Below are 12515 nucleotides of genomic sequence, written 5' to 3' on the forward strand. Positions count from 1 at the left end.
TCTCCAACATTTGTTACTATTAGTTTTAGATATTTTTGTCATTCTAATGAGTGTAAGGTGATATCTTAGTGTAGTTTTGATTTGCATTTCCAGTAGGGACCATCTTAGAGGCTGCCTGCCACAGATACTTCCATAACATCTATAATAACTTAGGTAATCTAATTTAGATGAAGAAAAAAGAAAATATAGAGGATATCATAGATAAATGGATTATGTAGGAGCTAGGAGAAACCTTTATAAGTGTCTGCACGGTGTTTAAATTGGAGGAGAAATTTTAAACACAGCACTGCTGTACCCATTTTCATCACATGATGTTCGAAAAAAAGAAATTTAGTAGATCCCTAGCAATCATCATAGTTGCTATGAGAGCTACATCCAATTTGTTTTCTTTATCCCCACCTACATCTACTATCTTGTCTTACAAGCAAGAATAAAAAGTAGAAGGCATTTTAATTAGGTGAGTGTCACCAGTTGCCCTTGTACTGAGCTTTGCATTTAGTTTTCCCTCCACCTCTTGCCAGTTTTCATGCTTGGCTTAGTAACACCTCTTCATGAGTAAAGTTTGCAGTCAATTATTACATGACAGTACCAACTATTGCCCTAAATATACATTCAAATTAAGGGTTACATAGCGGGCATTTCTAAAGCAGAACATTGCTGTAAAACAAACAAAAACCAAGCCAGCTGGAACGTTATTTTGGGTGCATCGTCCTGCCTCAGGACCATTATTAGTTTTTCAGGACCTATCTCCAAAAGCTCACATAGAGAAAAAAAAGGTAGATTTGGTTATATGCAAACGCTAATAAAATATATGCCTTTGAAGGTGAGTAAGAGGTGCTGAGAATCCCAAGCACTCTTTCTTTTAGGGAAAAAAAGAAAAGCTCCACGTATTTTAGGAGATAAAAAGACCATCAGAGAAATATTTATGACTATTTCTTTCTACAGCAATTGTAACAAGATAGAGAAGAAGAAGGTCATTTTGGAAAAGACCATAATTTTTGGTCCAAGTACCACTTTTTTTTTTTTTTGTTTGGTGAGGAAGATTGGCCCTGAGCTAATATTCATTGCCAATCTTCCTTTCTTTTGTATGTGGGACATCACCACATCACAGCTTGATGAGAGGTGTGTAGGTGCATGCCCAGGATCATGAACCCATGAACCCTGGGCTGCTGAAGTGGAGCATGTGAGCTTAACCACTACACCATGGTGCCAGCCCCCCAGGTATCACATTTTTAAGTCAGTAGAGCAAATTCCTAACTTTAAGTTCTGAACTCTTGGTCACTAAAAAATATGCTCACACAAAAAAATGTGTTTATACTCTTGGAATAGGCATATTTGGAATTACTACCTCTGAGGTTTAACATTGGCATTGGGGAGGCTTAAAGCTCCATTACAAGAGCACTCCAAGCTCTTTCACCTTCCACCTCCTTCTTTTCCTGTGCCATCTAAGGAGCATAGTAATTAAGAGTATGGAGTCCGGAGTTGGACTAGCTGAGTCTGAATGCTAACTCTATCCTTTACTAGCTATAAGATATTTCTGAGATTCAATTTCTTAATCTGCAGTGTGGGAATAATAATGGTAATTATACGGTGTTTACGAAGGATATAAGAGCACTTTTTATCCAACCTGGTGGAGAGTAAGCATTAAACTGTGTCTATCTATTATTACCATTAAGTTGATTATTCTGTCTGAAATGACCTTCTATCTGTTGACTTGTCAAATGCATTTTCCTCCTTCAAGATGCAACTTAGGTATCTCCTGCTCTCGGATATCTCTGAAAAGTTCTCCAAACTCCTTCTTCTGGGTGTTCATGCTATTTTATCTTTATTTGTGCACTTCTCTCTTTTATCATGACTTTGTTTTCTTTTTTACTCTGACTTGCCACTTCACCTGAGCTCCTTGAGGCTACCGGCCATACCTTATTCCTTTGGTCCCACACAGTAGGTGCTCAACAAATGTGTATGAGATAAATGAATAGCCACTCAAAAATTGGTATGACATCCTGTTGAGTAGGTGGCTGTCAGGGTAGAGTAAGTCATGTTAACTAGCCTCTTTGAATGGAGGATTAAAAAGAATGTCTTATTCTAAAATTATTTCTAACCAATATATCCTACACAAAGCAGAAGCTATTTATAACTAACATCTTGGTATGATTGGACATTTTGAACAGGGAGTAGGTTTAAAACATATGATGCTCACGCTACCAACATCACCCACAAAAAACATGTGTGCATAAAGCTTCATTGTGATTTGTCAGGTAGTCATCTGAATTTGGCATTTCAAGCTATTTATTAGAGTAATATATTATGGATCCAGATAAAAATAGCATAAATTAAGAATGCTAGTCAATGATTAAAATATTTTGAAAAGTGATATTTAAGGGACTAGTCAAAGCATCTATTGAGCCTCTGTATTTAACCACAACCAGTATTTAATGTTACACATATCCATCCTGGTGCCCTATGATAGAGCAATATCCATTCAATTACATCTTAGTTCAAATAAATCATTCCCCTGGGGTTCCACATCTTTCATCTAAATATCAAAATGTCAAAGCTTTACCTTCTAACCTGCCCTTTAATGATATGTTTTCTAATTAACTATGCACTCGTGTATCATTATCAATGCTTCAGTACTTGGTTTGAAATCCTAAGTAATTAGCACCTATCCAAATGTATACAAGGTCTTCACTTGAATGAAAGATTTTAAACTTTAAAAATAATCTAATTTAATTATCTGAAAATGTTTTTGTTAAATTGTTGCACATATCAGTATGTATCACAGTATGAATGTTCAAACTTTTATTAGTGTATCTAAAATGCTTTTTTAGTGGTTAATATCGTTAAAATTGGTGATGTTATATATGTCATTCATATAATTGGATATCAAAGGATTCAGGATACAATTAAACTGAGTACACTGAAATAAGAAACTTTGAATTAACTCTCCAAACTTACTGCCCATGCCCTATGGTTGTTGGTCCCTCAGTGGAGCTTATGAGAGAAAACCAGAATGCACTCAAAAACAACCTAAATTCTTAAAGCTCATGCCTCCAATTAGGATTCATTTTTATTTCTCAACATCCTCACCTATGTGGCCTCTACTTTTAATTCATTGTAGAATACTGTCCCTGATATCTTCAAATTATAACTAAAACTCTCTCTTTCTTTCTTTCTTCACTGCTACCATCACAGACTGAGTAACTGTCATTTTTTTGACTGACGACTGGCAATCACTTTCTAACAGGTAACACTAATGCTTCCCCTCTTCAATAGACTTTTCTATAGTGAATATATTTTGACATCCTGTCAAATGTCTCATCAGACATTTTTGAAATATTCTGAAAACAGTACTAACATCCCCTAGTTTAGAGGAATGGTGCTGGTGTCAGTGTGCTGGTATGTGAGCACGTTGCAGAATAAGAGCTCCTCACCTGATGCCTCCCTTTCTATCTTAGATCAATAGGTCACTAAGGCCACAGGAACGAAGCTATAAAGGCTTAATCTCAGCCTGATACCTATGTCATTATATATTTACTCTTTCATCTGATAGGGAAAAAATGTTGACAGAAGTAAAAATAGTAAAAGGCAAATCTTCAATTATAGCTGGAGACTTTAACATAGCTCTCTCAGACAAAACAAGTGAGCAGATATAAAATGAATAAACATAAAAATTTGTGTAGCACAATTTAACCAAGAATCTAATTTATACTAACAACTTCAGAATGCATAATTTTTCAAGTTCATGTGTAACATTTACCAGGGTTGTCTACATTTGTTTAATAATGTATTAGAAATCCTAAACAGTGCAATAAGGTAAAAAAGGAGAAATGGAAAGTATAAAGATTGGAAAGGAAGAGTAATGATTTTGCATTTTGAAAATCAAAATGAATGTTTAAACATGCTATTAGGAGTAATAAGCATAGCAAGATCATAGGATAGAATATTGATGTAAAAACTTAATTGTATTTTTTTTGTAAAAGAAAAAACAAATAGAAAAGGAAAACTTAAAAACATAAACATTTACAATAGGATGAAGAAGCGATAATCTCGTATAGCTAAGAATCCTATGGCTATAATCTTATAGCTATAATTCTATAGCTAAAAATAAATTCTGCAAAAATATTTAATACTTCTGCATTTAAAACTACAAAACATTGATGAAAGAATTTCTAAAAAACCTAAATAAATTGAGAAACACGTCATGCACATGGATGGAAGACTCAGTAGAGACAGTACGACTACAATGGTGTGAAAGCAGTACGTTCAGTAGAAACTGTGCTTTGAATTTTGATCTTTTCCCTGGCTAGCAGTAAGCAGTAGGATACTCTCTTAGGATGCTGGACAGCGGCCGCGAGCGGCAGCTCCCAATGAGCCCTGCAATCGCGAGGGTAAACAGCCAATACACTCGCAACCATTCTGTATCCATACAACCATTCTGTTTTTCAACTTCAGTACAATAGTCAATAAATTATAGGAGATATTCATTACTTTATTATAAAATAGGCTTTGCATTAGATGATTTTGCCCAACTGTAGGCTAATATACGTGTTCTGAGCACCTTTAAGGTAGGCTAGGCTAAGCTAGGATGTTCAGTAGGTAAAGTGTATTAAATGCATTTTCAACTTATGATATTTTCAACTTAAGATGGATTTACTGGGATGTAACCCCATTATAAGTCATGGAAGATCTGTTATGTTAAGATTTCAATTCTCCCCAAGTTGATCTATAGATTCAATGTAATTTCACTCAAAATCCAAGCTGGGCTTTATTTCACTATCTTGCTAATTTATTTAGTTTTTAAACTAAATATTTATTTATTTATTTTTGAAATTGCCAAGCTGATACTAAAATATATATGGAAATAGTCAAGAAAATCTTTAGGAGCAAATTGGAAAATCATGCTACCAAATATCAAAACTTACCGTGAAGTTGTAGTCATTAAGCCCATGTGATATTGCTAAAACATTATCATAAAACACTAATTAAACAGAATTGGGTTGAAAAAGACCAATACATATACACTTTCCTCATTTACAACAAGAAGAGGCATGATACACTTAAATGCAAATGGTAAAGTATTAAAACTTCTAGAAGAAAACATAGGAACACATCTTCACAAACCTGAAGCAGTCAAAGTTTTCTTAAATAGGATATGAAAAGCATTAACCATAACAGAAAAGAGCAGTACTACATTTCATAAAAATCAAGTGAAAAGACAAGCAACAAAATGAGAGAAGAGATTCACAACACAAAGAAACCCAATTAAAGCTTGGCTGAAAACTTGAACAGGCATTTCCTGAAAAACTATGCCAAAATGACCAGTCACCATATAAATAGATGGTAAACAACATTACTCATCAGAAAAAATGAAAATTAAACTACAATGTGATACCACTGCACACCCATCAGAATTGCTAAAATTAAAAAGACATAATATCAAGTGTTGACAAGGATTTGGAACAACTGGAAGTCTTTGTCAATGAGAGTGCAAATTGGGTTAACCAATATTGAAAACTCTTTGGTATTATCTACAATAACTAACCATACATATGCCCTCTACTCAGCTATTATGCTGCTGAGTATACACTCCCCAAAGTAAGTAATTATGTTGACTGACAGGCATGGTCAATAACATTCATCACAACTTTGCTTGTAATGGCCTCTTAATGGAACAAACCTATATTCTCCTCAGCATAGAATGGATAAATAAATTATAGAATAATATTAATACAGTAGAATACTATATGGTAACACAAAAAAGAATGAACTAGTATGCACAGCACTATAGGAGGATGAACTCAGCAACATTGTTGAATCTCACAGACATAGAGTTTATAAAAGGCTTCAGAAACAAACGAGTACATACTGTATGTTCCCATTTATATAAAGTTCAAAAATAGGCAAAAATCAGTCTTGGGTGGTAGAAATCAGAATAATCATTATGCTTGCTGGTTGATTTGCTGCTGACCAGTTGGAGGCATAGGACAAGAAAGCCTTCCAGGTGATGAAATTTTGTCTATCGTGATGGAGAAAATACATATTATATGTAAAAATGTATTTAGTATAACTTCATGTAAGTTACATTTCAATGAAATATTACTAAAAACAAGAACAGAAACAAAAAAAATTCTGGGTGCATAACAGTAAACTATCCTATGAGACTGTTTTGGAGGTTGAATAGAATGGATAAATTGATAATAGAAACACATTTACTATAATACCTGGCACATAGTTCACACCCAATAAATATTAGATGTTGGGGGAAAAAATAAAGATGGATGATACTAAGTTTTGTCAATGATGTACAGCAACTGGAAATCTGATATACTGCTGCTGGGGCATATTTTGGTACAGCCATTTTGGAAAACAGTTTGGCAGTATCTACTAAAGTTAAACATACTTCTGTCCTATGATAGAAGTTCCCCTGTTAGGTATAGAACTAAGAGATATGAGTACATATGTCCCCCCAATAAGATGCATAGGAATATTCATTGCAGCTTACTTCATAATAGCCAAACACTAGAAACAATTCAAATACCTATCGCCTGAACAGACTGATAAGTTATAGTAGGTTAATACAATGAAATGCCACCCAGAAATTGAACAAACTACTTCCAAAGGCAACAACAAAGGTAAATGCTGAACAAAGAAATCAAGGCCAAAAAAAGAATACATAGTATACGATTCAGATCAAAAAACAGTAGACGCTGTATGAGTCTCTTTATAAGAAGCTCAAGGGGCCGGCCCCATGGCCAAGTGGTTAAGTTCATGCGCTCCACTTTGGTGGCCAGGGATTCGCCAGCTCAGATCCTGGGCGCAGACCTACACGCTGCTCATCAGGCCATGCTGTGGCAGCATGCCACATAGAAGAGCTAGAAGGACTTACAACTAGGATGTACAGCTATGTGCTGGGGCTTTGGGGAGAAAAAAAAGATTGGCAACAGATCTTAATTCAAGGCCAATCTTAAAAAAATGAAAAGAAGCTCAAGAGTAGGCTAAATTAATCTACTGTAACAGAAATCAGAGCGGGCTACCTCTTTGCAGGAGACGTGGGAGTTATTGACTGGGAAGGGGCATGAAAAACCTTCTGGGATACTGGTAATTTTCCATATGCTGGTATGGGGGATGGTTACACAGTCGTATACATATTTAAAATTTGTGTGAAGCTGTACATTCAAGAGCTGTGCAATTCTCCATATGTACATTATACCTCAATACAAAAATTTTAATAAATATTTAAAAATTTAGGATATAGGATAACCAAATAAAAAGTTTACCTAGTTCTACCATGATTTTTGAAAATCAGAAATACTATTGATACATTTTATAAACCTGTTAAAATAACATTTGGATTATATGACAAAAGCAAGGGTCACTCTCAGATAAAGAAGAATAGCAACACTAGCATGTTCACAATATTTAGGACAGAAGTCCGTGGGCATATTGCATTTAATGGTTCATGAGATGTAGGGATTGCTGAAATAAGAGGAAAGGTAAGAAACTTATAATTTAACTACTACATAAAAACGAATGAACTAAATTAATATAACCTATAAGATTGTAAAAAGGAACATCAGTCTTCTCTGCCAACTCCCAAATAAAAATTACAGAAAGCAGAAGGAACAGATTAAAGTGAAAAGTTCATAAACTAGAAAAATATGAAAACTGAATTGATTTAGACAAATAGAAGAACTGGTTCTTTGAGAATATTAATAGATTATCTACTTCTAGCTTAATCTAGAAAAAAAGATAAAAGACAAATTAAGAAGAGAAGATTATATTAGCAAAGATACAAAAGATAATTTGAATTTGTTATTTCCAGGCTAACTAATTTGGAACCTAAATGAAATGACTGTTTTTTAAGGAAAATATGAATTAACAAAATTGATTAAGAACAAAATAGATTATAAAAAAGCCAAAGAGAGCAATTTAAAAAATTGAGAATGCTGTCAAATAACTATGTCTCAAAAAAGAAAACACCAGTCTCTGCCAATTTCCTCTTTGGTTTCAGCAGTGATTTCATATCTTCAAAGAGCATACATAATTTAGCAAAATTAATTTGGAGATGTGATAAAACCAAACCTCACTCTTTTATTTACAAAAATAGCATGTATTAATATTAAACCTGAAAAAATGCCCTTCTAAATTTACACAGAAATAGTACTACTAAATATGAATTGAAATTTATAAATGAAACATTTGTATATATATTTTTCAAGTTAATTGGGCTTGTGGTGGTTTTGAACTGTTAATTTAGTTACATGGATGCTACATTTCCCAGGATTCAGTGTCCTGTCTGGTTCTGGGCCAAGACTGGCTTCAAGAAAAATTTGCTCGAGATTTGGGCAGCAGAAGTAAAGCAGCAGTCTACCCTCTGAAAGTCAGCATATGCATCTGGGCGCGGCTGCATCCCATGAGTCATCTGCTGGCTCATTTTGTTGTCAAGAGGCAGCAGCCAGGCCTGTAGCTCCTTCAGCTCCAGCCGCATCTCCTCCACAAATTAGGAGTCCTGGGTCAGATGTAGGTTTTTCAACAAATCACTTTATGATCAAAGTTAAAGATGGTGAATGACAGACATCAGCTTGTACTCGTGGGTTGCAATTTGTCCCAACTCTTGCTTGACTTCCTTCCAGACTGTCAAGTCTGTCAATATACAGCGATTTCTGGCCCATTGCCAGACCCAGAGGATAGTCTTTCAGTGACTCCTTTACCAGTTCTCTCCTTTGGGATCCCTGGTTAGCGACTTTTACTGGATCCTCCAACTATCCCCTTCCAGACTTATAGTTCCTCACTTCTCCTTTACCTACTCCTTATAATAAATCCCTTATTCCATATCACTCATAATTGTTCTGCTTCCCTGAGAAAACACTGACTGGTCAAGTGGTATTAATTCTAAGAATGTAAGGAAATCTTTGAGAATATTAATAGATTATCTACAAACCATTACCCTCTAAGGATGGAAATTTAAAATACCTAAACAGGGGGTCAGCCCAGTGGCATAGTGGTTAAGTTTGCACACTCTGCTTTGGTGGCCTGGGCTTCGCAGGTTTGGATCCTGGATGTGGACCTACGCACTGCTCATCAAGCCATGCTGTGGTGGCATCCCACATACAAAATATAGAGGAAGATTGGCACAGATGTTAGTTCAGCAACAATCTTCCTCAAGCAAAAAGAGGAAGATTGGCAACAGATGTTAGCTCAGGGCCAATCTTCCTCACTGAAAAACATAAATAAATAAAATAAAATACCTGAATAACTGTAGAAACTTCATATTGTTGAAAGAGAAAATGTCAAATAATAGAGAAATAAGTTTCAAACAAGCATTAATGAGTGATTAATAAATGAATAAGTTCATTCAATGGATTTATGTTCAATGAATAAGTTATCGCAATCAGCATCCCAACAAGATTTGAAAATAATTCTAAATTAATCTGTAGAAATTAACATAGGAAAATAACCAGGAAAAATATGATCAAGAAAATTCAAGCAGAGTGACTTATCATATAAGTTTTTTTTTTTAAATACTCCTTTCTCTGTGGTTTGATGGCTTTTCATTCTTCACTCTCTCCTAAAATTGACTTTTTTGACCTATTTTTTTGTGTGTGAGGAAGTTTGGCCCTGAGCTAACATCTGTTGCCAATCTTCCTCCTTTTTTTTTTTTTCCTTTTTCTCCCCAAAGCCAACAGCACATAGTTGTATATCCTAGTTGTAAATCATTTTAGGTCGCCTATGTGGGATGCTGCCACAGCACGGCTTGATGAGTGGTGCGTAGGTCTGTCTGTGCCTGGGATCCGAACTGGTGAACCCCAGGCTGCCAAAGTGGAGCCCGTGATCTTAACTGCTCAGCCACAGGGCTAGCCCCTAAGATTTTTAAATTAAAGCAGCACTTTTGAAAATGTGACAGCCTCCCCAAAATATATAACTTACTGCAGACTGCAGTTATCAAGTAACTTTCTTATGAGACATTAAAATGATGTAAAGTGGCATTTCAAATAAAGGGGGAATACATGAAATATTCAAAAATTGAGTTAGGACATGATTAACAATTTGGGAAAATTAAAAGCTAGTTCCCCACTTCACTTTTTAAACCAAGTACCAGTGACTCAAACTAGAGTAAATAACATTACTATGACAACTTTAAATTCTGTTTAAAACTGGCACTCCAACTTTCCCCTTCCTGCCTATTTCCTTTACTAAAGGATGTCTTCTGTGCCCTCACCCAGTCTTCAGATAACGTCTTTCCTCCATCCTCAAAATATACTCATAGCTCAATTTCACTTTCTTCTTTCTTTTTTACTTATTGGATTCTTTGTTAATAAAAAATTTCCCACCATGCTGTCAAATTCATGAGAAATTTTGAAGGGAGCTCACATTTTTCAGTTTAAATTTGTTTGGTTACACACCGCAGTATTTTTTGTTTATCATCTCATTTTTCCCTCTAACTCTGGCTGCTAATACTAGAATCTGTTTTCATTTATGGACAGTCTGTGCCAGGTACACAGTGAGCAGGAAACTAATCTACGTTGATGATAATAAATGGAGAAATAAGGACTCCTTCAACATTGAAGAAGAAACCAAGCCACTCTGCTGCTTTCTTCAAGTCTAGAGCAATGACACTTAGAGCTTTCACTGTCTAGGAGCGTTCCCCCAATTAACTTGTATCAAAATATTCCTTTTCCAATAGAACATTATATTAAGAGTGATGTAGCTATAGGTGATGTTACAAATGCAAAAACCTTAGTTACTTTAATGTTAAATGAACAGTTTTTCTTAGATCAAAGTTATTGAACGAATCTCAGCAGGAGAACCATCTTTAGGTTTTGACAGAGTCAGGGGCAAGGATTATTAAGATTGCAGATTGTTCAGCCTGTTCCACAGAGATTCTGAGTTAGAAATTCTTAGCTGAGGCTCAGAGATCATTTTTAACATTCGACACACTCATGCAACAGATATTTTTGAGTGTGTGACATTAATATTTTATTTTATATGGAACTGTGAACAAAACAGATCAAAATTTTTGTTTTTGCAAAGCTTATAGATCAGTGAGAGATTCTGGCATAAGGGTGTGCACTATATTCCCAAGCTTTCTAGATAGAGTCATGCGGCACATAATGATGTTTGGTCAATGACAAATTGCATATACAACAGTGGTCCCATAAGGTTAGTGCTGTATAGCCTAGGCATGCAGTAGGTTATACCATCTAGGTTTGTGTAAGAACACTCTATGATGTTCGCACAAAGATGAAATCGCCTAAAGATGCATTTCTCAGAACGTATTCCTGTTGTTAAACGACAAACGAATGTACTACTGTTTTATATTAGGTTATTTAATATCTCATGGTGTTTGGTGTGAAATTTTGATAGGGGAATATTTTAAGAAAGTATAACATGCAATGTTGATGATACAGTGACTCCATATCTATATGCTATCTCCTGATTTTCTCTCTAATTTTCAAAGCCAAGTACCTGTTTTGTATCTTTTTGATTATAGAATTGGTTCTCAGATAAAGTCATTAATGAGATCTATGATGAAATAAAATGAAAGAAGTTTTCAAATCTATTTCTGAAAGAGCATTTAAACTCTCACCTATAGCACTATGATTTTTAAAATGAAGTCATGGACACTGACATCAATTAGAAAAAGGACATTCAAATTTGCCTTAATATCAGTATATTAAAGAAAGGAATGTTTTTTCCAGTTCTGAACACTTTCATGAGGCCCTTCCCCCCCATTCCCCTCAACCTCCCCTGCAGAAAAAGAACTGTTATACAAGCTGCAGAGATTAAACAAGTGTTAACACACCATTAGTCATATCAGGCTCAACAGCTGGAAGCAGGAGACAGGTTCTGACGCATAAGCATCTCACTCCAGGAAAATACACTCTTTTAGGCAGAAGGGATGAGATGGTGCTCTCCACAACAGGAAATTGCCCCAAAGCCAAGAAACTATAGTTGGTCCAAGTAGATACGCCACAATAAAGTGAGGGTCTACACTATTTGAAGTGTTTAATTCAAATGCAATCACAGTGTCTGTCAGCATTTTTAGTTACAATCACTAGAAGCTTTCCTAAGCTGATTGAAAGGAAAGATATTTGAGGGAAGCTGGCAAAATAGACTTGAGGCTAATGTTGTGGGCACAAGACATGACCCAAAGTGCTGCGTAGCACCAGTTTTATAAAGAAACCACTGCCATCGCTCGGAAGCATAGACACTGTGGTTTTCACTGCTGTGCTGTTGCCATTGTGCCAGGAGCTCAAGTCTGCACTCTTTCTGCCTGTTTGTGCCACCAATTCCTGAGAGTAGCTCTGATGATGTTACTGTGCAAAATGGGGTTCTTCTACCCGATGTGTATAAAAGGCCAATTATTAAGACGTCCGCTTTTGAAAAAAGAAAAGGCTTTATGGTGAGATTGATCTAAAAGAAGACAGATGGCATAAGTTCTCACATCTGTCTCCCCAATTCAGGATTTGGGGCAAAATTTAAGACGTTAGGGAGAACAGGCTGGCATTCAG

The sequence above is a fragment of the Equus quagga genome, chromosome 1 (genome assembly GCF_021613505.1).
Source record: "Equus quagga isolate Etosha38 chromosome 1, UCLA_HA_Equagga_1.0, whole genome shotgun sequence".
Lineage (NCBI taxonomy): Eukaryota > Metazoa > Chordata > Mammalia > Perissodactyla > Equidae > Equus > Equus quagga.